This window comes from Choloepus didactylus, chromosome 5, assembly GCF_015220235.1.
Source record: "Choloepus didactylus isolate mChoDid1 chromosome 5, mChoDid1.pri, whole genome shotgun sequence".
Classification (NCBI taxonomy): Eukaryota; Metazoa; Chordata; class Mammalia; order Pilosa; family Megalonychidae; genus Choloepus; species Choloepus didactylus.
In genome coordinates, this window is record NC_051311.1 from 40,488,857 (window position 1) to 40,515,538 (window position 26,682).

Sequence of the window (26,682 nt, forward strand, 5' to 3'; positions counted from 1 at the left end):
ACAGATTCAGTATTACCTTCTAACTATTCTAATACACTATAAAAAGGTATATCTATATAATGTGTAAGAATAACCTCCAGAATGACCTCTCAACTCTATTTGAAATCTCTCCACCACTAAAACTTTAGTTTGTTTCCTTTCTTTTCCCCTTTTAGTCAAGAAATTCTCAATCACTCAATGCCAGGGCCAGGCTCATCCCTGGGAGTCATGTCCCATGTTGTCAGGGAGATTTACACCCCTGGGAGTCATGTCCCACATATCGGGGAGGGCAGTGAGTCCATTTGCAGAGTTGGCTGGGAGAGAATTAAATGTCTTTTGAGTGAATAAATGAAGAATGAAAGATCTGTGAGTAGACCAGTCTTGGGGTTTCAGCAAAGAAAAGGGGCTTGCTTGTCTCCTAACACCAACCCATAGTCTCCTGATAACCTCTTAGCTACCCCCACCCTTGCTCACTGCACTCATTTTTTCACTCGGCTTAGCACAAAGCAAAATGAGCATAGTTCTCTAATTCAACATTGTCCCATCTTAGGTTACAGAGATACTGTGGAAGAGAGGAGGACGAAGGACCACTGTTAGTAAAGAAAGAGAAGAGGGTGTCTTAGAAAGTTGTAGCTGTGGCTTGAAGGAGTCAACTGGGGAAAGACCACCTTTGTCTCCTTTCTGGCTTTGGTCATATATAAAAAGAAAGTGTGGGTTCAGCTCAGGTAGGATTGAAACCATAATGCCTCAGCTATGGGTGATAGAAGAATCATGAATCTTCCCTTTCCCTGCCTGCTAAAAAAGGATCCTACTTGGAAATCGTAGATAATTGGAGTTGGTTGGGTACTTGAGAGACCTGCAAGGTCAAAAGGTTGAAACTCGTGTTCAAAGGACCCGGCAGGTGAGTTGGGTGCATGCAGAGGCTGGCTGTGGGCGATAGGGAGTGGCAGTGACCAGGGCACACTGGATGCCCTGTGTCCCATCTGAAAGGGCTGCTAGACAGCTCCAGGCGATTGTTGCTGTGGGAATCTGAACCTGCCATTGCTGTTCTCATTTTCCAAGAAAAGTAAAAAAGTTGTATGTGAAATCCCTCAATTATTAAGGGTTGGATCTAATTCAAAAGTTTTTAATAAATGCTCTGGGCCAAGGAAAAGACACCTTAGGGCTGGATTTGGTTTGAAACATCTAATCTAAGTCAAAACACCCCCTCTCCCCTTTGGGTTTTGCCTGATGGTTGTAATCACAAGAAACAAACTCACATAGAGGATACCCTAAGTGTAACAAAGTCTTAACGGTTGAGAGGTTTCCTTAAAAAAGCTGTGGAGATTTCAGTCTGGGGGTTGGAATTTGGGCTGCAGTCTTGTTAGTTGGATGGGTCCTTGGTACATGTCACGGCCCGTGCTTCAAACGTGAACACAAGGAGGGCTGCTCGGCCCGGCAGAGTGCTTTATTTCATGGGTCACATAGATGCAGTGACCCATGGAGTTTGTATTTGTCAAAATCCTTCCAGCTATTTCTCTGACTCTTCAGTAGCACACCCCACAGAGACCTGCCATGTCTCATCCTAGATGGCCACATTTTTTATCACCGCCTTTTGTCAGCCCAAGGCTAAGTGGGGTCAGAGAAGCAGCAACGGTTCCTGAGGACCAGCTGGGCTCAATCCCACCTGAATCTGCTGTTCCTTTCAAAAGCTTGACAAGTCCAACTCCCTCCTTTTTTAGGAAACTGAGGCCCAAGAGAAGGGAAAGGCTTACCCACAGTCACAGAGCTGGCCCAAGGCACTTCCAACTATCCAAACCTGCAAGGGTTGGAGAGCACTTTCAAGTATGTTCCATTTCAAAGCTCTGAGATTTCTAGGCTCTTCCTTATTGCTAAATTAACACAGGATGTAGAGTCCTCTTGACTCTCCGCTGCCACCAACCCAAGCCTCTGCTGCTGTGACACCATGGTTGCCAGACTACTGGTGCCTCCTCACGTGGGCCCACAATTGTCACTCTGATCACAGGCCAAAGCACCACTCCCTCCTTCCCCACTCCTCTCTGCTGGGTTTGAAAACCAAAGGGGTGGAGAGGGGGCCGCATCGCTTTCAGAAAGAGGCTGTTTAACTTACACTCATTTCACGTAGATGAGACAAAGATGGGCGTCTCTTAGAAAAGGCTTTTAGAAAACTTCCAAGTGAAGCAAGGTAGAAAGAAGACAAAGGCCAGGCTGGAATCCCCTCTGAGAAGAAATGAATGTCACTTGAGCCCCTCAAGGGGAACCCTCCCTCTGGCCCTAAGACACTCTATTTTAAAGAAAAACAGCTATGAGAACAAAGGAGGGTGTCCCGGCCTGCAGGACGTTCAACGGAGGCTCCGAGTCCTGTGAGGGAGGAATGGTTTGGGACAAGAGACACGAGAAATGACAGCAAGACAGGTTTCTGATCAAGCTGCAAAATTTTATCGGTGGAGGGAGTGGCTAGTAAGGACGGGTGGCGATCTAGGATTGGCTGCTGCTGTTGCTAGGGTGGAAGGCAGATGTAGGGGGATTGGCGGTTGCTGTTGCTGGGGGTCTGGGATTGGTGGTAGCTGTTGCTGGGGTGGATGGCCAATGGGCGGCTACTGTCTAGGTGCGAACTAGCTACTGCTTAGGCGGGAACTACTGTTACTTCCTAGAAGAAGGCTAATTATAGCTTAAGCTGTTCTTGCATCAGCCCTGGCGGCCATGTTACATGTTACCGGTATCGCTGAAGGTGAATATTATATACGCTACCTTAATTGTCCCCAACAGGAGGGGGCTTCCTTATGAAAAGAAGGATGAGGGAGAGAAAGCAGAAGTTGAGGCAGTAAAGCCTGGCTAAATCTATTCAAATTCCAGAGAAATCCAAGGAGAGATTTTTTTTTTTTTCTAAATAGGTTTAAAATGATTCTGAGTGAGTTACGAAGTCCAGCCTGAGAGAAAGTCTGTGTACATTCTCTAGGGAAACACCAGAAAGAAAGTCACCTTGAAATCACTGAGACGATTTCCCACCCCACCAGCATCCCCAGAATGGCTGGTGCCGGCCAGCACCTTGCTTAGGACAGTGGGGAAACGGAGTGGAAGCAGACCCTTTATGTCCTGAGAGATTTTAAAGAGCTGCGAAGGTGTCAACGTAGATCCTCAGGAAGGAAGTGGCGACTGGACTTCGAGCCAGTTCTGACCCAGCACTCCCAGGACTCGGTGCTCCCAGGACTGGCTCGTGCCTGGGAAATGTCGAGTTATGTGAACTGGGGAGCTGCAATCTCGGGGGCCTGAGTCGGGGGACCCTGAATGGGCTCATTGTCACTCCCAGGACCACTCCCATCTGTGCAGGGATCCGGGCCGAGCGCGGCGCCAGCATCCCGGGTCCGGCTGCAGGACTGAGTTTCAGCACCATCCCCAGGGCCCAGGGAAGCCCCGGCCATAGTGGGCCACCCCGATGTTCAGGGCTCTCACCAAGTGGTTGTGGAAGTCAGAGGACCCCCATGGGACTGTGGAAGCCCTGAGGCCCTTTATTTAGCTTTGTTTTTATTTTCACAACTGAAAGGCAGGAGGAATTCAATAAGGGAGGTGCTTGATGTTCAGGGGAGTCAAGAAAAAGATGTGACTTGTTTGTATCCCATTTTGGGGAATTCATACAATTTTGGGTGTCATTTCCCCAGTTTTGTTACTTTTGACCCTCTTGCCTATTTCCCTGTGATTCGGGGCAGTAAAATATGAGAAGGTTGAGAGCAACTTAGAAACAGGAGGGTAGAAGCTGTCCCTGCCTTTGTATGACTCTGGGAGTGGGCAACCCCCTCACCTCCCCTTAGTCCCAGCCCCAGAAATGCCAAGGATGAGGCCTTTACAAACAGAAGGTGACTCGAGAATCCAGCCAGAACTCCAGAGGAACCTGGGGAAGTGTGTGGTGGTGGCCGGACTCTGGACCTACTGGCACATCAGGACAAATGATCTCATCACATTGTCCAAACCCATCTGGAAAGTCAAGGGAGCAGAATCTGGCAGAAGTGGGACCCACCACAGGTGAGTTTTGCATGAAAGGGAGGGAAGACAGAAAGGGTTGAGACAATGTCACCTGGCTGGGAGGACACTTAGATTAAAAAAAAAAAAAAAATTCCTGCTCACATAAAGTACTTGGAAAGTGTTTCAGGAGAAATTTTTGATGAAAAAAATCAAGGGAAACTCCTTTCCCTTTGCCAGGCCCTAAGTTAATTAATAGATTAGCACTCTCAGATGGACGTAGCAAGGTTTTCAACAAAGCATCTTCAGTGTCTACTTAAGAAAACATGGAGGAACATCTCCATGATGCCCACACTAGTTTCAGCCTTTGCAGGTGAGTCCTCCTGGTTCCAGCCCACATACATGACCTCACAGAAAGAACACGCCCCACCTTGCTGTGCCTGCTTCCAGGTTACCAGGTCCACAAGCCCAGAGGTCAAAAGCACTGACCTTGGCCGCCGGCCAAAGCCCCTGCAACCCCCTCCTGCAGGACTGACCACAAGGACTGTGGAAACCTCCCTGGGGGAGGAAACAGCCACCTCCGTCGGCAGGGCAGGGGACAGGCGGACACACTGCACGTCCCCAGGAGAGGGATCCAGAGTGGACGTTGAAGACCACACTGGGCCTGGAATCGGGAGACTCATTGTTGGAGACCCAGTCCTGCCACCAGTTAGTTTACTAAGTGGGCAAGTCACTGAACCACTCCCAGCCTCATTTTTCTGAATCATAAAATTAGGGGAAAAAAAACCCACAAAACATAGCCAACACTACTTCCTTCACAGGATTGTCCTGAGAACCAAATCAAATGGGATGTTAGTTGAAAGCATTTTTTTAAATTGAAGTGAAATTCACATAACATAAAATTAAACATTTTTAAATGAACAATTCAGTGGCATTTAGTACATTCACAATGTAGAACAACCACTGTCTCTAGCTCTAAAACATTTTCATCATCCAAAAGGAAACCCCTACCTATTAAGCAGTTACCTACCCACTCCCTTCTTTCATACTTCGGCAACCACCAATTTGATTTCTCTCTCTGTGGATCTACCTATTCTGAATATTTCATAAAAATGGACTCATACAATATGTGACCTTTTGTGTTTGACTTCTTTCACTTAGCATAATTTTCTTGAGGTTCATCCATGTGGCAGAATGTATCAATATTTCATCCCTTTTATGGCCAAATAATATGCCATTGTGGGTATATACAACAATTTGTTTATCCACTAATCAGCTGATGGACATTTGGGTTGTTTCCACCTTTTGGCTATTGTGGATAACGCTGCTCTGAACATGCACAGGTACATGTATGTGTTTGAGTCCCTGTTTTCAATTCTTTTGGGTATATACCTAGGAGTGGAGTATCCAGATCATATGTTTAACTATTTAAGGAACTGCCAAACTGTTGAGAACATTTTTGTAAAGTCAAGAAACACACAAGTGTGAGGAAGTATATGTTACCACCCCAATCACCTTTCCCTGGGCACTCTCTAGTTTGTCGATGTCTTTTTTAAAATGTGGGACCCAAAACCAAACCCCATGGAGGGTGCAAGATAGTGGCATAGAGAGGAGTGGAATTCAGTTATTCCCCTGGAACAACTAATGAACAACCAGGAACAACTAGTAAATAATCTAGAATAACTGCTGGGGGACAACCGTGACTGTCCACACATAGCACACCAACCTGGATTAGGAGAAATGCCTGAGATCACAGCATAAAATCTGTAAGTAAAAGCTGCAGAGCTTCATGCCAGGAGTCCCTCCCCCCATGGCAGGCTTTGTTGGAAAACCTCACTGTGGTAGAAAGCAGCACTCTCCCAGCGAGTGAATATAGCTCAACTGAGCTCCAACTGGGTTTTAATTAACAAATGTGGACTGCTGAATACAAGCTACAACCCCCCAACAAGCAGACAGAGGCTTTTAGTGATGACTAACCTTAAAGAACCAGAAGATTCATCAGTCCTGGGAGGGGGGGGCCCAGATGACCAGGTGTTACCTCTGGCTGATGAGTGAAACTGGGGGCCATGTACTGGCTCTAAAAGGGGGCTTTCTGTCCCTTTTTCTCTCTCTCAACCTGAAGGGCTCAGAGGAGAGAATCACAGCCATTTTCAGTTTGCAGCGCTCTGACCTAGACAGGGGTGGAGATAACAGAGAAACAATTTAAATGCAGAGGATAACTCCCCAGGGGGCTTATCTTCCCTAAGAGTAAGGAGGTGGGGCCCAGCTTTCCTTTCAGAACCAGACCCCAGAGCCTGGGGGAAAACAGCCAAAACACAAACTGAAGGGGCCATATCTCCTTACACCAGTCGAGAGTGACAGACTGACAGGCACCACCTGTGGGGCAGATCAGGAAAAGCACAGTGACTGGAGACCTCACAGGAAAGTTGGTCAATCTTCTAAGATACACCTTGAATACATCCCTACTCTGCACCCTGAACCCGTGCTGTTCTGAGAAAATCTGATTGGGGTAAGTAACCAAGGAAACCAGATACCTAGACAACAGAAAACTACAATCTATACTAGGAAAAACGAAGATATGGCCCAAAGGAACAAACTTACACGTCAATCAAGATACAGTTGAGATATTGCTTCACTATAATGAAACCAGCTATTAAAGATTTTCAAAGTATGCTAAATCAAATAAAAAACCAAATCAGTGAGTTCAGGAAGATATAACAAAAGAGATGAAGGCTATAAAGAAAACACTGGGTGAACAGAAGGTAGAAATTGAATGTTTGAAAAAACAACTGGCAGAATCTATGGAAATGAAAGGATACAACACAAGAGATGAAAAGCACAATGGAGACATACAACAACAGATCTCAAGAAGCAGAAGAAAACACTCAGGAAATGGAGAACAAGACACCTGAAATCCTACACACAAAAGAACAGATAGAAGGAATTCTGCCTCAACTCTATACCCTTGACTCCTCTGTGGTCTACCCTACAGACTCAGCCTAAGGACTTCAACATCACCCTTCCTGGAATATTCTGCCTCTGGGCTGTTCTACAGAATTTGTACCTGCCAGCCTCCACAATTGTGTGACTGCAGCATGGCCATGCCCCAGGCTTTCTCACTGGGGTCCCTCCCTGAGCTGGCAGGTGCCCTGATGGAGCCCCAGCCCTGCCCTCGAAGCCTGGCTGAGGGCTTCCTGGAGAAGGAACTTTGGCTCAATGCCGAGCTGAACTAACTGCAGTTCTCAGAGCCTGTGGGCATCATCTACAATCCTATGGAGTATGTGTAGGAGCCCCATAGCAGCTATGTGATCCGCTACTACCAGGGCCCCAAGGAAGTGCTCTTCCCGTGCATGAGCCCAGGACCCTTTGGCATGGCCCAGACTGGGGTGCCCTTTGGAGAGGTGAGTGTGGTCCGGGAATGGTTGGGCATTGGGGGTCCTATGCTGGCCCCTCCCCAGGAGCACCCTAAGCAGCCAGTGCTGGGACTGGAGTGTCCCCAGTCAGAGGTGAGCAGTGCCTGATTCTCGGGCTTTTTCCAGAGCCTCTGCGAGCAGCCCAAAGTCTTCTTCCATCCCTGCTTTGTCCACAGCCTGTGTCCTCTGCTCTTCCTGACTCCAAGCGGGCACAACCTCACCCCTGCTGAACTGCTGGCCAAGCAGTGAGAACAGCTTCTTGTGATCTGTGATGCAGCCCTCTGCCAGCAGATGTAGCTGCTGGGAGTACAACTGGTAGTGGGAGTGGGGCAACTGGTGGAGCAGTGGGCATGGCAGGCTTTGGCAAGCCTGATGCCAGAGGTTCAGGTGGAAGGGCTCCTGCACCCCTCACCCCAGACCCCACAAGCCAACAAGGACTGGGAGGCAGTGGCTAAGGAGAGGCTGAATGAGTTGGGGCTGCTGCCACTGCTGACAGAATGAATGCTTCTGGGTCCTGGGCAGCAGACACGTTCAAGGACCCAAATCATTCTCAGGCAAGCAGATGGCTACTTACCTTCTGAACTGGAGCAACAAGTTCCTCCTGGGCTGCTTGGTTGCTGGGAAACAGTTCAACATCTGTCAAATTGTCTTCTGATCTGCTGTGGCAATTTTGAAAAACACTATTATTCCCCCTCCTGACTCCTGCTTTCTTTACCTTCTTTTGATCATTGCCCCTTTTGTCTTGTGGTCCCTCCCTGCCTTACTCTTTCCTTGGAAGCCTCTAATCAGCTGAGAGTGGTCTAGACTGTGACATCTAAGGTTGTACTTGCTGTTTTAGAAGAAAGATCTTACCAGGATCCCCACCCATCCTCCTAGAATAGCTTCCTTCAGCTGACCCCCTTCCTCACAGGGATCAGATCAAAGTATTGGGCGTGAATTAAGAGTGAACTTACAGGATACTGAGGCTGGATCAGAGAGGGAATTCAGTGTGGCAAAGTGGAAGAGGAATGGGCCTTAGAGAGAGAAGACCTGGATTTTCATCTCAATTCTGAGACTTGTGGACTTTATGATACTGGACAAGTTGATTAGCCTCTCTGAGACTCCGGATCCTCATCTATAGGATGGGGACACCTACTTCATGGGGTTGATGTGGGGATTAACTGAGAGTGAAAGGCACTTAAAAGTGCCTTGCATAGTGCCTGGTACTCATTACATTCTCTTCTTCCTTTCTTTATTCTGGGTTGGGGTTCACTGCGCTGCACTATAAGGGAAGCTCCTCCATTCCTGACAACCTTGCTGTGGAGGACTCTGGGCCTTTACCTGTGGCCTGGCTTGGGGGCAGATTTCTGTCCTGCCAGAGATGGAGCAATGACTTCATGAAAAACTCAGCCTGTGATTTTTTTGTCTAAGCATTAAAAACTCCTAAACCCTAAAAAAAAAAAGGAAAAAAAAAACAGATGATAGGGAAAAGAATGGAAAAATAGGAGCAACATCTCAGGGAATTGAATGACACATGAAGCACATGAATGTATGTGTCATGGGTGTCCCAGAAGGAGAAGAGAAGGAAAATGGGGCAGAGGCAATAATAGAAGAAATAATCAATGAAGATTTCCCATCTCTTTTGAAAGACATAAAATTATAGATCCAAGAAGCACAGTGTACCCCAAACAGTATAGATCTGAATAAACCTATGCCAAGACACTTAATAATCAGATTATCAAACATCAAAGACAAAGAGAGAATCCTGAAAGCAGCAAGAGAAAAGCAATCCATCACATACAAAGGAAACTTGATAAGACTATGTGTGGATTTCTCAGTAGAAACCATGGAGGCGAAAAGGAAGTGGTGTGATATATTTAAGATACTGAAAGAGAAAAACCACCAACCAAGAATCCTATATCCGGCAAAACTATCCTTCAAATATAAGGGAGAGCTAAAAATATTCTCTGACAAACAGACAATGACAGAGTTTGTGAACAAGATACCTGCTCTACAGGAAATACTAAAGGGAGCACTACAGACAGATAGGAAAAGACAGGAGGGAGAGGTTTGGAACACAATTTTGGGTGATGGTAGCACAGCAATGTAAGTACACTGAACAAAGATGACCGTAAATATGGTTGAAAGAGGAAGGTTAGTGTCATGCAGGACACTAGAAGGAAAGAGGAAAGATAAAGGCTGGGACTATATAACTTAGTGAAACCTAGAGTGCTCAACAATTGTGATAAAATGTACAAATATGTTTTTACATGAGGGAGAACAAATGAATGTCAACCTTGCAAGGTGTTAAAAATAGGGTGGTGTTGGGGAAAAAAATACAATGAATGCAAACTAGAGACTATAGTTAACAGAAGCATTGTATTATGCTTCCTTTAATGTAACAAAGGCAATATACCAAAGCTAAATGCCTGTAAGAGAGGGACATAAGGAAGGGGTATGGTACTGTTGGCATTGGTGATGTTGTCTGACTTTATTCTAATTTAGGTTAACTCTGTCTTTCCTTGTCTTGCTTTTTAGCTGTTTTTTTTTTTTTCTTTCTTTTTTTTTTTCTTTTTTCTCTGTACCTTCTTTGACTCTTCCTCCTTCTTTGTGGAAGAAATGGAGATGTCCTTATCTAGATAGTGGTGATAGTGGTGAATACATAAATATATGACTATACAGGGAACCATTGATTGTTTACTTAGGATGGAAAGTATGGTGGGTGAACAAAACCGTCTTTTAAAAGAAAACGGATTGATGAAGAAACCTTGAGGGCACTATATTGAGTGAAATAAGTCAGATGCATAAGGACAAATATTGCATGGTCTCAATGATATGAACTAATTATAATATATAAACCCATAGACATAAAATATAAATTACGAGGATATAGAACTAGGTTAAAGAATGGGGAGTGGTTGCTTATTATGAGCAGAATGTTCAACTAGGTTGAACTTAAGTGTTTGGAAATGGACAGAGGTGACGGTGGCACATTGTGAGAATAACTAACAGTGCTGAATGGTGTGTGAAGGTGATGGAAGGGGGAAGGTCAGAGTCGCATATGTCACCAGAAGGAAAATTGGAGGTTGAAAGATGGGAATGTATAAAACAGTTAAACTTGTGGTGGACGATGTCCATGATTAACTGTACAAATATTAGAAATCTCTCTCATGAACTAGAGCAAATGTATGACACTATAACTAGAAGTTAATAATAGAAGAGTATATAGGGGAAAATATATACCTATTGCAAAGTACGTACTACAGTTAGTAGTATTTTAACATTCTTTCATCAATAATAACAATGTACTATACCAGTATTATGAGTCAATAATGGAGGGGGTGTTACAGGTATGGGAGGATTTGAGTTTTCTTTTTTTGTCTTTATTTCTTTTCTAGAGTAATGAAAATGTTCTAAAAATTGAAAAAAAAATTTAGAGTGATGAATGCACAGCTGTATGATGGTACTGTGGGCAACTGATTGTGCGCTTTGGATCTTTGAATAATTGTATGGTACGTGAATAAATCTTGATAAAATTAAATTTTTTTTAAAAACGCATGCTCTGGGCAACACCTGACTGGAGCAGACCACAGTGTGACAACAGTGGCCACCTTCTGTGCACCTGTACTAGTGTTTGCATTATTACTTTGTATTCTTCTTTCTGGTACCTGCTTGAAATTTTTTGGTTTGGACTTTGGTTTTCAAATGAAAAGAAGAAACTTCAGCTCTATTAAATTGTATCTTGATGATTTGTGTCCATTCAGCCTGGGAAAATGACTCTGAACCTTAAGAGCTAACAATTTTAATAGAATTTTTTTTATGAGCCAGGCTAAGTGCTTTATGTGGTGTATTAGTTAGGGTTCTCTAGGGAAACAGAATCAATGAGAGGTGTCTATGACTATAAAATTTATAAAAGTGACTCATGCAACTGTGGGTATGCATGAGTCCAAATTCTGTAGAACAGTCAGCAAACTGTCAACTCCAAGGAAGATGTCTGATAAACTACTAGGAAACGAACCAGCAACTTTGACAACCTCCTGAGGAAATGAACTGGGATCTTCGACGAACGTGTTCGATGAATTCCTCAGGAAACGAACAGGCAACTTCAACGAACTCCTCAGGAAGTGCTTCGCTGGGCAGCCAAAGAAGAAGTGAAGGTCCTCTATCTGTCTCGCTTGTAAATCTTCAACTGATTAATTGGATTAAATCCAGCCAATTGCATTCTCTCATTGTGGAAGGCACGCCCTTTGGTGAGTCATCAGTCACAGCTGCAGTCAATTGACTGATGATTTAATAAACCAGCCTGTTGGTTTATTAACCAGCTACAAATATCCTCTCAGCAATTGTTAGGCCAGTGTTTGCTTGACCAGACAGCTGGGTACTATCACCTGGCCAAGTTGACACATGAACCTAACCGTCACATGTGGGTTCTAGTTAATCCTCCCAACACACTACAAGATAGTTACTCTGATGATGCCCATTGTATAGATGGAGAAACTGAGGCTCAGGCAAGGTAAAGGACTTGTCCAAAGACACATAGATCGTAAGTGGTAAAAACTAGGACTCAAACCTAGATAACTTGATTGGAGACCATGCTGTTAATCTCTACTCTCTCCCTGTTTCTTAAACCATATTAACTATTGTGTTATTAATACATTTGATTAGCTACTGTAAGTATCTTCACATTGTTAATGAAAACAAACTGGTCAAGGAGAGCACAGCACAGAGACCTCTCTCCCAGGCTGGCATCAGTCCCCATCAGCAACTCTGAGTCTGGCTGTTGATTCTATTTCTGTCCACTGGAGCATCACCCAGCCTACACTTCTCCTGCAGGTCCACAAAGGGAGAAGGATGAGAGAGGTTAAACAATTTAGTAAAATCAAGCTGTGCAATTAAAAACAAAAATAAATTAAGTGACTTTGGTGTGGCTGTTTCTCACTAATTTCAAGCTGGCTTTGAATAGGGAACAACATCAATTTAGAGACTGTAATTTATGAAACTGTTACTATAGTTTTCCCAAGTCTGGATTTCTGGGTTCGCACCACCTCCTTGGTTTCATTCATTCACTGAATATGTTTATTGATCACCTGCTGGGCAGTGTGCCAGGTACTAAGAAATGTCCAGCAATTCTGCTTTCGGATCAGGAGTATGTTTTGTATGAGTGGTAGGATGTGAGCTCACAGAGGGGCAGCCACTTATCTTCCTAGCCTGCAACTCCTGAAGTCTGTTCTACCTTCTGCAGTCGGGAGATCCTTCTTCAGAAGTAAAATCAGAGCTTTGAACTCTGCTCCTCTTCTACTGCCTGCCCTAAGGAATAGCCCTGTCTTTATTGCTCCAAACATATCTCTGCTGTCATTTTGGTGTTCTTTGCATTTGGGGCAAACTTCGGGTCTCTCAGAGCTTTCATCTCTCTGATGCTTACATAGAAATCTCCATTTGCTTTTACTTCTGGTCATCTGTCTGTCTTTTGTCCCTTTAAATTCTGAATTCCTCAGGAGCATCTAGGACGTTTGAGTGTTTCCAATGCCTCCTCCTCACGTTCCAGCGGTGGTGTTTTCTGTTCTTTATTAGTTAGAGTTTAATGGGGGCGGAAGGAGGTCTTGGGCATTGTGGGGAGGCACCTCACTCTTCTATAAAGGGAGCAGACTCTGCTAAAATGGGAATGTGTTTTCCCCTAATGCCAGAGGCACCTGCTTCCAGATTGGAATTTACAAACACAGAGGAAGAGAGAAGACTTTACCACAGTTTCCTCCAGATCTGAGTTGTCCCGAAGGTTACTCCTTAGACAAAGGAAGTCAGCGCTGATTGGGCAGCTTTCCCTGACCTGGGCAGGCTCAGTCACTCAAGACAAGCAGGACTGTTGGAGTGACGCATTGGTGATGCAATGCTAATTTTGCATATCTCTTTCCCAGGATGCTCAGCAATGCTCCTGATTCTTGTTATTAAATATATTTATCCTATTTATTGACAAATAGATGCTCTTGGAATTCTTAGGGGGTGTGTATTACTGATACTGTGAATGTAGTCATTTATCAAATATAGCTAAAATGTCACTGTAAGGTTAATATGAATGAATATTTGAGCTTTAAATAGTTTAGACAGCAGACAAACTGCTGGCTGGTCCGAAGGTAGTGAGTTATCTCAATTGATTGTTCACAGTCAGTTACAGATTGATCTCCTTGTTCTACTCTTTCCCCCCTTCTCACTACTGCACTTGACTAGTCTTTTACAGAGCTCTCCTGTTTTTATCTTAATTTAAAAGTTTTGAAAGCCAACATAACCAAGTAGTAATATGGAGTGCTTATCATACTGAGAGATGGACACTTTTTAAATTAGAAAATACAGTCCTTTCCCTCTAGGGACTAACAAAGTATTTGGGAAAACCCACCACAGGCAAAAGAAAAATCAGTTAGGTACAGTAATAACTAAAGCCTAATGAATGGTGAAGACAATACATGTCCTAAGAGATCAGTGGGGGAAGAGAGGTTGAATAGGGCATTTATTGTTCCCATGTTTGTAACATAGTGGGAGTTTATTTAATTTCTCTGTTTTTTTTTTATGACTAACTTTAGTCATTTGCAGAGGTGGGAGGAAAAATCTTTGAAGAAATATTTTGAAGGGTTTAAAAATATTTTGAATATCAGCAGGATGGATGACTGATATTTGAGGATACTTACAACATTTAATAGACAAAATTGGAAGACATTGCAACATTGACAATCCAATCAGGCAAAGTAGAGACATAACATTGACAGAGAGAAAGCATTTTAGAGGGAGGAAAGCCAAGTATAAAAGTCTGGAGGCTGGAAGAGGCAAATGTAATGGGTTACTCAGGGGGGCATCAGCGCTGCCTGCTAATCCTGGTCTGTCCTTACATTCTTGTGTAACCTTGAAACTGGGGGGTAATAATATTGATCTTCCTATTCCCTTTGCTAGATGGAAAAGTACATTCCTAACGGCATTAGAGACCAGGTGTTGTTTGATCAGTACAGTGTGATTACCACAAATGTGTATATAATGAAAAATAATATTTGGTTTGTCCTTATTAGCGCAGGCAACCCAAGGCATCCTGAGAGCACGTTGGAGTTCACCAAGTATTCCTTGGTCTTGTGTTAGCTGTCGTGTTTCCCACGGGGCAGGCAGGAGCATCATCCTCAGCAAGGCAAGGCTTAGAGAGGCCAATGGACTCTCCATGGGTCCTCTGAATCTAGATCCCGCGTCTGTTCCTGCACACCTCACTGAGCCCTCAGGAATAGAAATGACATTGGAAAGTGAACCATCTTTACTGAGTCATCTTTACTCTGACCTTCCGCTTCTATCTTTTGTCACTTTAAGTTCTGAATTCCTCAGGAGTGCCCAGGATGTTTGAACATTTCATGTGCCTCTTCCTTATGTTCCTGCAGTGGTGATTGTTCATGCTAATTGATGGTGCTAATATCAGTCACCAGCAATTAACAGAGGATTGTCGTTATATCTGAGGGATGACAGCAGCAAGAGACACTGTTAGAGAATAACCGTCTATTATTGGTGGTGGTCACATGTTCCGTATCTGCCAAAGAAAACCCCTATATTTGTATTGTATTTTATAAGGTACAAAGTATTTTCAATTTATTTATTTTATTTCACTTAATATTCTTTACAACCCTTTTAGGTTAGTATGGCAGACGTTATCTTTTTACAAAGGAAGAAATCAAGTGTCTGAGAGATCAAAGCTCAAGGCAAGCCACAGAGTTAATTACCTGCAGAGTCAGAATAACCTTTCTTCAAAAGCGCTCTCTCTGCTACCCCACAATGAAAAATCAGCAACAAAACAATGGCAACAGAGCCATGAAATCAATTGTAGTACTGTCTCAGAAAAAAGAAACATCACAGAAAACTAACTAACTAACTAACTAACTAACTAACCAACTAACAGAGGGAGGGAGAGAGAGAGATAAGGAGAGAGAGATGTAAAAATCTAAGTAACTGATGGTGGAGAAAATGTTAATATAAACATTAAGTCTCTTATTTTTCTAGGGCTGCTGTAACAAAGTACTGCAAATTGGGTGGCTTAAAAAACACAAATTTATTGTTTCACAGTTCTGGAGGACAAAAGGCCAAAACCTGTAGAGGAGGATCCTTTCTTGCCTCTTCCCAGACTCTGGTGGTTTGCCAGCAATCCTTGGGCTTCAATCACTGCCCCAGCAGTTACATGGCCTTCTCCCTGCATCTATCTGTCAGGGTGTCTGCTCCCCTTCCTCTAAGGGCACCAGTCGTATTGGAGTAGAGCCCACCCTAATCCAGTTTGGCCTCATCTTAACCAATCACATCTTCAGAGAAATTGGAATCCTCATGCATTGCTGGTGGGAATGTAAAATGGTGTAGCCTCCTTCCCCACCCCAACCCCAGCCCCTGGAAACCTGTATTCTAATTTATGATTTTATGAATTTTCTTATTCTAGTTATTTCATACCAATGAGATCATTATGTATTTGTCCTCTTGTATTTAACATATTTCACTCAACATTATCTTTTCAAGTTTCATCCATGTTGTTGCATGTATCAAAACATCATTCCTTTTATGGCTGAATAATATTCCATTATTATTATTCCAAAATGTATATACCACATTTTTTTATCCATTCATTGGTTGATGGACATATGTTGCCTCTATCTTTTGACAATTATGAATAATGCCACCATGAACATTGGTGTGCAAATATCTATTAAAATCCCTATTTCAATTCTTTTGGGTATATACCTCAATATATATATATATATATATATATATATATATATATATGTATATATATATCTCACATGATAATTCTACACTTAACTTTCTGAAGAAGACTCCAAACTCTTCAGCATTCAATGGCTGCACCATTTTACATTCCCACCAACAATGAACAAGTGTTCCTGTTTCTCTTTATCCTCTCCAACACCTACTATTTTATTTTTCTTTTTTAATAGTAGCCATCCTAGCAGATATGAAATGGTATCTCTTTCTTTGTGGTTTTAACTTGCATTTCCCTAATAGCTAATGATGTTGAGCTTCTTTTCATGTGCTTTTTGGCCATTTGCATATCTTCTTTGGAGAAATGTCTATTCAAGTCCTTTGCCCATTTATTAGTTAGTTAATTTGTCTTTTGGTTTTTGAGTTGTAGTTCTTTATATATTCTGGATATTAAACCCTTAATGGATATGTGGTTTCCAAATATTTTATGCCATCCTGTAAGTTCTATTTTTACTTTGATGCACAAAAGTATTTAATTTTGATGAAGTCTCATTTATCTATTTTTTTCATCTGTTGCTCATGCTTTGGGTGTAAGATCTAAAAAACCATCGCCTAACATAAGGTCCTGAAGATGCTTCCCTATATTTTCTTCTAGGAGTTTCATAGTTCTTCCTACATTTAGGTCTTTGATCCATTCTGAGTTGATTTTTGATTATGGTGTGTGGTAGGGGTCCACCTTCATTCTTGTGCATTTGGATATCCTGTTTTCCCAGCACGTTCTGTTAAAGAAACTATTCCTTCTCAACAGAGTAGACTTAGCACCCTTTTCAAAAAATCAATTGGCCATACAAATCACATGAAAAAGGTTCCCCTTTTCTTTTTGCCACACCTGGACAGTGTGCTAAGGTCATGTAGATTTGGGAAACCAAACAAGAACAGTTTAGTTCCAAGATTATCATCTATTATGTTGTATTTTTCCAAACTACTTCTCTCCCTTTGTCCTTTCTCATGAAAGCTTATTGATCCTATGGATCAAGCAGGACCATTTTGTGAACTGCAGTTAAATTGTGGACAGGATGGCATCCTTAAATTCAATCCCCTAAATGCAACCAAGACCTTGCATTTATTTTAGAACTACTCCAATATCTCCTTATCATGGATTTAAGTCGTATACACACCCCTTGGTCTTCTAGCTTCTTAGCTGTGACTGGGCTCCAGTGCCTTTTTGTGGAGTGTGGGAGCATAGCATCGAGACATGAAATGGATTTGCATTAGTGGTAGCAGTCACTCAATTCTTAAATGCAAGGAGCCCCCGTTTCACATGTCTTTCATAGTGAGTAATGGAGCTTATTAACAGGGAGGACCATTGCCTTGTTGGTGAGGAAGCCTGGGAGCGTTTGCTCACAAAACCATTCCATCTCTCCATGTAAAAGGGAGCTGCAAATCTAGAGAGTCTGGGGGAGGTCCTGTCTTCAAAAGGCTTATTTGAGAAGTCCTGGTATGTTCACCTTTCAAATAGCAAGGAAGATGACTTCCTTCTGAATTGGAAATGAGTGTCAGGTGGACCAGATTATGTTCCTTGGTACCCACTCAGGACCATGACTATTTAGGCAACAGAGCTCTCTGTACAGTGGGTCAGAATTCCTCTCTGGATGCCATGCCTCCTTTCCACTTCAATTTCTGAAGTGGGAGGTGGGAAGAAGGAATGATATATTGAAATTATCTGGTCTGCTGTGTTTTAAATTGTGCAGAGTTCCCAACTCCCTCTACTGCATCTACATAAGAAGTTGCATTTGACCCCCTGGGCATTTCTTCCTACTAAAATAGGGAGAGTTTTATGGCATTCGATATATGCACTAAGATTGAAGCCCCATGATCTATGTCCCACCACAGTAATGGAATGTAGTCCTCTTTCCCAGCCATGTGTGCTACAATGCAGGAGCAGTAAGTTTTAGTTTCAGGCTGTCTTGAATAACTGGGCAATATCAGCTTTTAAACTTCTGTCAGGTATCCATGAAAAAGTGGATTTTTTTAATTCAAGTTTGAGGTAAGCTGCTATAACAAAGAGACCTCAAATTATATGGCTTAAATAAGATGGTTGCTTATTTCTCCTCTGAATAATGGTCCAGGAATAAGCCCACAGTATAGGCTGGGTAAGGCACTTCTGCTCTACATCCTTGTCCTGAGAACTGGGTTCCTTCTAATTTGTTGGTCCACCATTTCCTAGTGTGTTGTCTTCAACCACATGATCAGAGTTAGCTCAACACACCACATCATGTTCCAGTCTATGGAAAGGGGGAACTCAAAATAGCAATAATAATAGTAATTTGTACAAGTAGAACACCTTAAAAGAATGTGATCTGGAGTTGCATATATCCCTTCCATTCGGACGTGGTTACATAGCCACACTAACTACAGGGGAGGCTGGGAAATGTGGTCTCTAGCTGGGGAGACACATGGTCATGTAGAATTTGGGTGGTTTTACTATTGAAAGAGAGAATGGGTACTGGGGCAGTTATCAGGCTCTGCCACAGTGGTGTTCAGTAATTATTTATTTTCTTTCTCACTCTGTCACAGAGCCCAGGTCATTTTGGTGGTTAGAGAAAGAGCATGAATAACTGTTCTTAAGCACATTATTACCACTGATGATTAAGGTGTGTTCAGTCTTCCCTCAAAATTGGTTAGGGGCCACATAGGCCTTTGATTCCAGGGACATGAACCAAATACATGTCAAGCTTGATTATTTCAGTCCCAATCCTATCTTATTCAAAGCCTGCATCATAAGATCAGTGTCTTTTCATTTAAAATGGTATATGATTGAAGCAGTACATTTTGATTTCCTATTTTTAAAACAAATATGCATTTAATTCAGTAATTCCTTTTTAAGATTACTTGGATGTAAAACTTCCTGCAAACAAAGACATAGGTGACCTCCTCCCTGCAGAGAATCATTATCTGCCAGAAAGCAGCTTTAAGAAGCAAATGGACCTGTCGTCTAATTGCTCAACCCCAATCACACCGAAGTGCAAAGCATTGTTTTGACAGGCATTTAACAATTTGAAAATTTTGAAAACTAAACAGTCCCAGGTTTGTAGAGGGGTAAATGGGTTTGCAGGTGCTCAAGGAACAGTCAGGCCTGGTCAGTTTCCTCTGTGCCAGCTGAGGGGAGAGGGGATGGTGCAGAAGGGCATTCCTTCATTCATTCCACAAGTAATTATGGAGGGCCTACTGTGTAGAAGCTGGAGCACATTGGTATGTCAACATGAGCCCCTTGACTAACCAACTTATTTCTTTCCTATTATGTTCCAAAATGTGTATTATCTCTTTTATTCTTGACAGTGGCCTTGTGGAGCAAATATTAAATATCAGCATCTAACAGGAGAAAACTGAGGCTCAGAGAGGTTAAAATAACCTGCAGAAGGTCACACAGCTAGGAATCGGCATAGCAGGGATTCAAAAGATAAAGATTCTTGAGTAAAACCGCCAGGACTCAAATCCCAGCACCCCCACTTACTAGCTCTGTGTGCTGGTTTGAGTACCCCAGAAAAGGCCATGTTCTTTTAATCCATCCCTGTGGGTGGGACCTGTTGGTTAGGTTATTTCAATTGAGATGTGACACAGCCCTTTCGATGTGGATCTTAATCCTTTCTATGGGAGTCCTTTATGAGAGAGTAAAGGACAGAGACATCCACAGAAGCCTAAAGAGCCAGTGAAGCCAGAACCTGAAAGCAACGAAACCCAGGAGAGGACCAGCAGAAGATGGCTGTGTGACAGAGGTGTTCCAGATGCCAGCAGACTTTCTTCAGAGAAGATATCCTCTTGTTGATGCCTTAATTTGAACATTTTCACGGCCTTAGATTTGTAAAATTGTAAAAGCCAACCCATTTGTGGTATATTGCATTTTGGCAGCTTTAGCAAACCAAAACTTGGACATGTTACAATAATACTCTAAACCTTATTTGCCTTCTCTATAAAATGGGAATAATTATAATAATTCCTTTGTAAAGTTGTTGTAAGGATTTATTGAGCTATTTCATGTAGCCATTTAGCATAAAATTAAGCAGAGCATAGAACACAGTAAATGCCCAATAAATGGCAGCAATTGTTATTGTTATTTAATATTAAAACCTTTACTCATTGTCTTTAAGACAAAGATAACAATTTCTTCCCTCTAATTCCACTACCACCTTTTGATATAACCAAGGTTAATAGCCTTGGGATTTCCTTCCTCATCTTTTCCCTTCCTCATCTTAACACAGACAAGCTAACTCAGAAATACATAAAGTATATATAGCATGAAATAGGATCATACTATACAAATTACTTTGCAACTTGCACATCTTGTGCTCTTTCCACTACACTAAACTGTCCCTTCCTTTCCTCCCGTTTTACTTCTTTCAACAAGTGCCTGACACAGTGGATAAAGAGGAGCATGAGACAAGTTTCATCCCCTAGCTCACCTACACCTACGGCTATCCCTATTATCAAGGAAAAATTAGAAGACAGGGAGCTCTCTTTTCAGAATGACCCATGTCAGACTCATAAACCACTGAGTCTGCTGCTGCCTATTAGTCATCTTCACTGGCTGGTAATAATGCACTAGGCACCTTTGTTTGTAGTTAGGGAGGCACAAAGCATTTTCTTGGTGTATTAAGAATTGGTGGAGAAGGAACTGATACTTGACTGTCCTGTAGGAAAACAGGCAAAAGACTAGTCAAGTGAAGCAGTGGGAGTGGAGAATGAACAAAGGAATCTGTGAGTGACTGTAATCAATTAGTTGTAACTGCCACTGCACTCGGACCAGCCAGAAAAAAGAGCCACATTGCTGTTTATATAAGTATCTAAGATTGTATAGATTGTACAGTTATGGTGACCATTAATCAGTTTAGTGGTTTTTTTTTTAAATAAAATGTATGCTTCAAATATAACTCAAATATTTAAAAAATAAAAACAGTAAGCACATTAACTTTGTAAAGAAACAAAGCCTTTCCTTCTTTGATGGCATTAAAGTACTCAGCTGCAACCTAGTTCAGAGCATTGTGGGTGATTTGCATGTAAAACCAGAGGCAGCCATATCCATCAAAGACTCCAAAAGGTGGATCTGGCGGTTTTGTAAAGTGTGATGAAATCACACAGTTTGCCTTAAATTTAAAGGAGTCAGGCGCTTGGCGAGCTAGAAATTTGTGTTTCTTAAGAAGGAAGTATGTAGAGATAGGCATTTTAGCTCAGGCAGTCTTTTGTCTTTCTGGATTCAATAGGTCCCTGGAGACACAGATGCAATTAAAGCTCCGGCTCCTCCTCGATTTTTTGCACAGTCCGAAAGCTGCTGCAGAAAGTATTAACCATTGAGTAGCTGTGCGTCTACAGCCGGAAACGAAAACAACTCAGTTTTTCTGTTCCCTTTTCCCCTCTCTCTTCCCCAACCCTCACCTCCTAAAAAAAAAAAAAAAAAGAAAGAAAGAAAAAACAGGTCCCAGGCGCTGATCTCCCAGAAGCTTTGGGGAAGCTTTCCTCGACGTTAGCCCTGCTAATCCCCGTGGTACTGTAATTCTCTCCTGTTCTTATCCAGCAAGTTTGTTTCAAAGAGAATTAGGGATATTCAGCTCTCCTGGAGGGAGATGGGGATCTCCTTGTCTAAATAAAAAGGAAAACAAGTGAATTTCGTCAGTGGAAGCTAAAACTAAAAAATAAATGAATAAACATGATTAACAATAAGTTTTTTTAAATGATGCTGTGGAGAAATAAGTAATCGCTAAACGGGAAACTTTCTTGGTTTTCTTCCAGAAAGCAGGCCCCAGAGTGCCGGACCCCAATGCTGAGATCTCTTTTCCAGCCCCACGCTATTAGCTCGATCATCTTTTCAAAGTGCACAAAGCATTTCCCCATAGCTTGGGGGATCCTGAGATGCAAACGGTGACTCGGTAAAAAATAGACAAGCAATGCAGCTTTCCGCAGGCTTTTTCGTTTTCAGATTCACTGCCGAACCCAGGGTATTTGACGTCCGTGGTGGGTCACTTGACTCTATGGGATAAAATTATTTTACTAATAATTGCATAATAATCAGTAATAAGTTTTCTTGCTTTGTTCTTTAGTTTTAAAGCAATTAACTATTTAAAAGGGGGAAATGTCTTTTTAAAGATATTTTTCAAAATCAGTAAAACATTTCATGTAGACCTAGAATTCATACTTAGCAATTATAAATATTTAACTAACCCTTAAGTTCCCACTCTGTTTTAAATTGTATGTGCATTTTAAATTTTAAATTAAAATTGACATTTAAATTTTTAAGTAATTTTTAAATTAAACTTCAAAATTAATTTAATTTTAAAATAAGCTTTTAACAAATAAAAGTTCCAAGTGGTCACCTACAACGGCCGAAATGAAATTAAGTTCTGTTTCTCGTATGTACAATCACTGTGCCGCGGTGGGGGGGGTATTTTTAATCATGCGAGTCTTTGGGGAACCCCAAGGAATTCACTCTCTAAACAAACGCTTAGCTGATTCCGCGTGTGTCGCGTCGACTGTACACCTGAGAATTCTCCAAATTAACTTCCACAGAGAATACGATGTGTATCGAAGGAAGCAATTAAAACTTACTCATTCCAATCTTACATATGTATTAATGAAGTAAAAGAATAAGTGCAACAAGATTTGGAATTTAGACCGACTAAAGATTTGGGGGGAGGAGCGTTTTGTGGTGACAATCGCAAGCAGACCTTCTAGGAGGGTTTTCGGTTGCGTTTCAGGTCCCCTCCGACCACGCGCTCTCGATTCTGGCCCCGGGCAAGCGCTCCCACCTCCCCGCCCATAGGAAGAGCTGCTTCTTCCGTCGCTTTTCAGTCTGGGCCTCGGGTCTCAACAGTCTCCTTACAGCCACTGGCCCTGACGGACGGACTGATGAGCAACTTTCGTTTTTCTATGAGCCGCCTCTTCCTTGGGGACAAGCAGCTCCCTTGTGAACTCAGCTCTAAGATCTCTGCTCCATTTCTCAGGTCGTGGGATGCTTTCTTTTGATCCCTTTCTGCTTTGCAATCCCAGTATTTCTCTAAAAACTGCAAGACTCTGCACTTTTCTCCCTCCCCTCAAATCCCTTGTCTCCTGCCTTCCCTCCAGATCCCACCCCCGCTCCCATCCGCATTCCTCAGCCTGTCTCGTCTGTAACAACCTTGAGGGATTATTTCATCACTGTGTCCTGGTTATGCTGGCGTTTGCTTCTAAATCAGCCGAGAATTTGGAGACAGGGGAGAGGTGGTGCAAGTGTTGCATATTTTTTCCCACACCCATTATCAACTCATTTTTGTGTCTCCCTACCCCCACCCCAAATAGTGAGGAGGGATTTGCTGTGCACAGGGATAGGGATAGCCCAATTGTGCAAATTGGGAAAAGGTCTCCCTTTCCTAAGTTAAAAAAAGGTAATAACATCTCACATATCTCAATAATAATGATAGCAATACATATAAAATAATTCTATATAAATGTATAAACTATGTGTCAAATTATTAAACATAAAACAATAGAAAAATGGTCTTAAATCATTATGGAAATCAAAATCCCTAAGATAATAATTTGTTATAAAATAGTCTTGCCTACAGGTCTTCATGCAAAAAGGAAATTGCTGTTTCAATGCTTAATTGCATTACATTGCAGCATGTAATTTCTGTACTGACAAAATTCCCACAACAAATAAATAGTTGTTATGATGTAAATAGCAAACCATTACAAAGTAATTTCTAATTTATGTCTATATAATACTTGATTTTGGATAATGGTAGTAAACGAATATTTCCTGACACAGGAAACAAACAGCTGAAGATAGAAATCACAATGCAAAATGTTGAATTTAGCCAATGCATTAGTACCAAGAGAGACTTTGTTTAATTTAAAAATAATGGCTGATTGGTGCAGATCCATTTTAGAAGCATAGACTATTTTAGATAATAGATCATCAACAAGGTTTTTCTGTTATCATAATTTTTCCTCCTGTGTAATTCCAAATGGAATGGTCTACATCAACCTTGTTAGGAGACAATTTCATTCCATCTTTTAGTAAATGTAATACACTGGTTTTGCTAAAGGATACTTTTATTGTTGTTGCTGAAAGTTTTATTATAGATCTGTGTTGTCAACAAAATTATAATAAAAATATGAACATTTTGGAAAATAATAAAGATATCTGCAGTGTGCGTGACGTCTCAGGATATATGGTACCCTTGTGCAGGACACACCCTGAACAATTGCATGTGGAGCCCTGACTGTGAGGCATCGATAGTTCTTCTCTTCTTCCTTGTAGGCTCAAATACACATCCACAAAAAGTGGGCTGAAATTAGAGCCTACCCCTGAAGCTAGGTAGTGAAACATGCATAAATAAATCACCTGGGTCTGAAGTCTGGGATCAGTGACAGGTTTGTTCCCTAATAAAGGATAACCATCATACCGAACATTTGAATGAATATTTTGTGCCAACGGGGATTTTTAAATTTCCATGGTATTCATGGATGCTTTGTAGCACACATTATTATAACTCCTAGCCAAGCCTATGATATTTATAATGTGATTTGTAGGGTGTATTTCACTCATATTCCTTGTCTCTCTAATTGCTGCCAATCCTGTAGACCTTATACTTGTAATCTGTTGCATGATTTGATATTTGTCCTCCAGGGCAGTTCCTACAAGTGAATGCAACCTTACCATTTTCTCACTACCTTCAATTTTCTTTTTTTTTTTTTTGAGAAGATTTAGGCTTACAGAAAAACCATACAGAAAACACAGAGTTCCCATATCCCACCACCACAGCTTTCCCTACTATTAATACTTTGCACTAGCATGCTACCTTTGTTCCAACTGATGAATGAATATTATTATAATTATACTATTAACTATAGTCCATGGTTTACATTAGGGGTCACTGTTTGTGTTGTACAGACCTATGGATTTTTTTTTTTCTAGTAACATATGTACAACTAAAATTTCACTGTTTAACCATATTCAAATACATAATTCAGTGGTGTTAATAACATTCACAATGTTGTGCTACCGTCACCACCATCCAGTACCAAAACTTTTCCAGTTCCCCAAACAAAAATTCTGCACCAATTAAGCTTTAAATTCCCATTCCCTATCCCCACCCTGACCTCTGGAAACTATATTTTAGTATCTGACTCTATTACTCTGCTTATTCTAATTCTTTCATATTGATGAGATCATACATTATTTGTCCTTTTGTGTCGGGTTTATTTCACTCAGCACAATGTCTTCAAGGCTCATCCATGTTGTCTCATGCATCAAAACTTCATTCTTTTATGGTCGAATAATATTCCATTATATGTATATACAACATTTTGTTTGTCCATTCATCGGTTGATGGACATTTGGATTGTTTCATTTTTTGACAATGGTGAATAATGCACAAATGTGAATAAAGAACACTGGTGTGCAAATATCTATTTGAGTCCTTGCCTTCAATTCCTCTGGGTATGTACCTGGAAGTGTAAATGCCAGGTCATATGGTAATCCTATACTTAACTTTCTGAGGAACCACCAAACTGTTTCCACAGTGGCTGCACCATTTTATATTCCCAGCAACAATGAACAAGTGTTCCTATTTCACCACATCCTCTCCAACACTAGTTATTCCTGTTTTTTTTTTTTTAATAGGAGCCATTTTAGTGGATGTGGAATGGTATCCATCATTTGCATTTGATTTACATTTCCATAATGGCTAATGATGTTGAGCATCTCCTTATTTGCTTATTGTCCATTTGAATATTTTCTTTGGAGAAATATATATTAAAGACTTTTTCAAAGTTTTTAATCAGGTTGTTTGTCTTTTCGTTTTTGAGTTGTACAATATCTTTATATATTCCAGATATTAAACCCTCTTTAGATATGGTTTCCAAATATTTTCTCCCATTTTGTATGTAGTCTTTTTACTTCCATGACGAAGTCTTTTGATACACCAAAGTCATTAATTGTGATGAAGTCCCATTTATCTGTTTTTTCTTTTGTTGCTCATGTTTTTGGTGTAAAGTACCTTCAGTTATTTTTAAACATCTCTCCTGTTTCCTCTTAGCCACACCCTTCTTCTTACCAGTACATCCAGTCCTCTCACTGCTTTTGCATAAATCAGACATGGTTGTTTAACGCTGTTTCTAAAATACTTCAAGAGATGCACAATTGCAGCAATCAGTGGTTGACTAATGAAAATAACGAGGTGGAATGACCAGCTTGACCTCTGTCACCATCTGCTGGAAGAGGATGGAGATAACAAGCTTTGGCTTTAACACGGGAAGTCTATTGGAGCAGATTCTGCCGGCACAAGGATTATGCAGGGGTGGATTTTATTTAAAGGAAAAAAAAGCCAGGGTTGAAGAACTAAACTCTGGGCTGGCTGGGTTGAGCCAACACTCCCTCTCTCAGAGGGTCTAGGAAAGTCCTAGGTGAGTGGCCTGGATCCCTGGCAAGCTTGACACAGGAGAATCGGAGAAAACCCAGTGGACCGGATCCCCACATAAGTAGGGTCAGGGTAAGGTGAAGGGAGTGGAGACAGAGACAGGTTCAGCTGGGCATTTCCCAAAGCCAAGATAAGATCGCCAGACAGAGACGCTGAATCAGAAGTTGGGATGCAAGATATGTATTAGG

The 26,682-nt window shown here is 41.7% G+C and overlaps 1 pseudogene; it reads left to right on the forward strand.

The window, feature by feature from the left end:
• The first annotated feature begins 7,037 nt into the window (after positions 1-7,037).
• LOC119535097 lies at positions 7,038-7,850 on the forward strand (annotated as a pseudogene).
• The last annotated feature ends 18,832 nt before the right edge of the window (positions 7,851-26,682 follow it).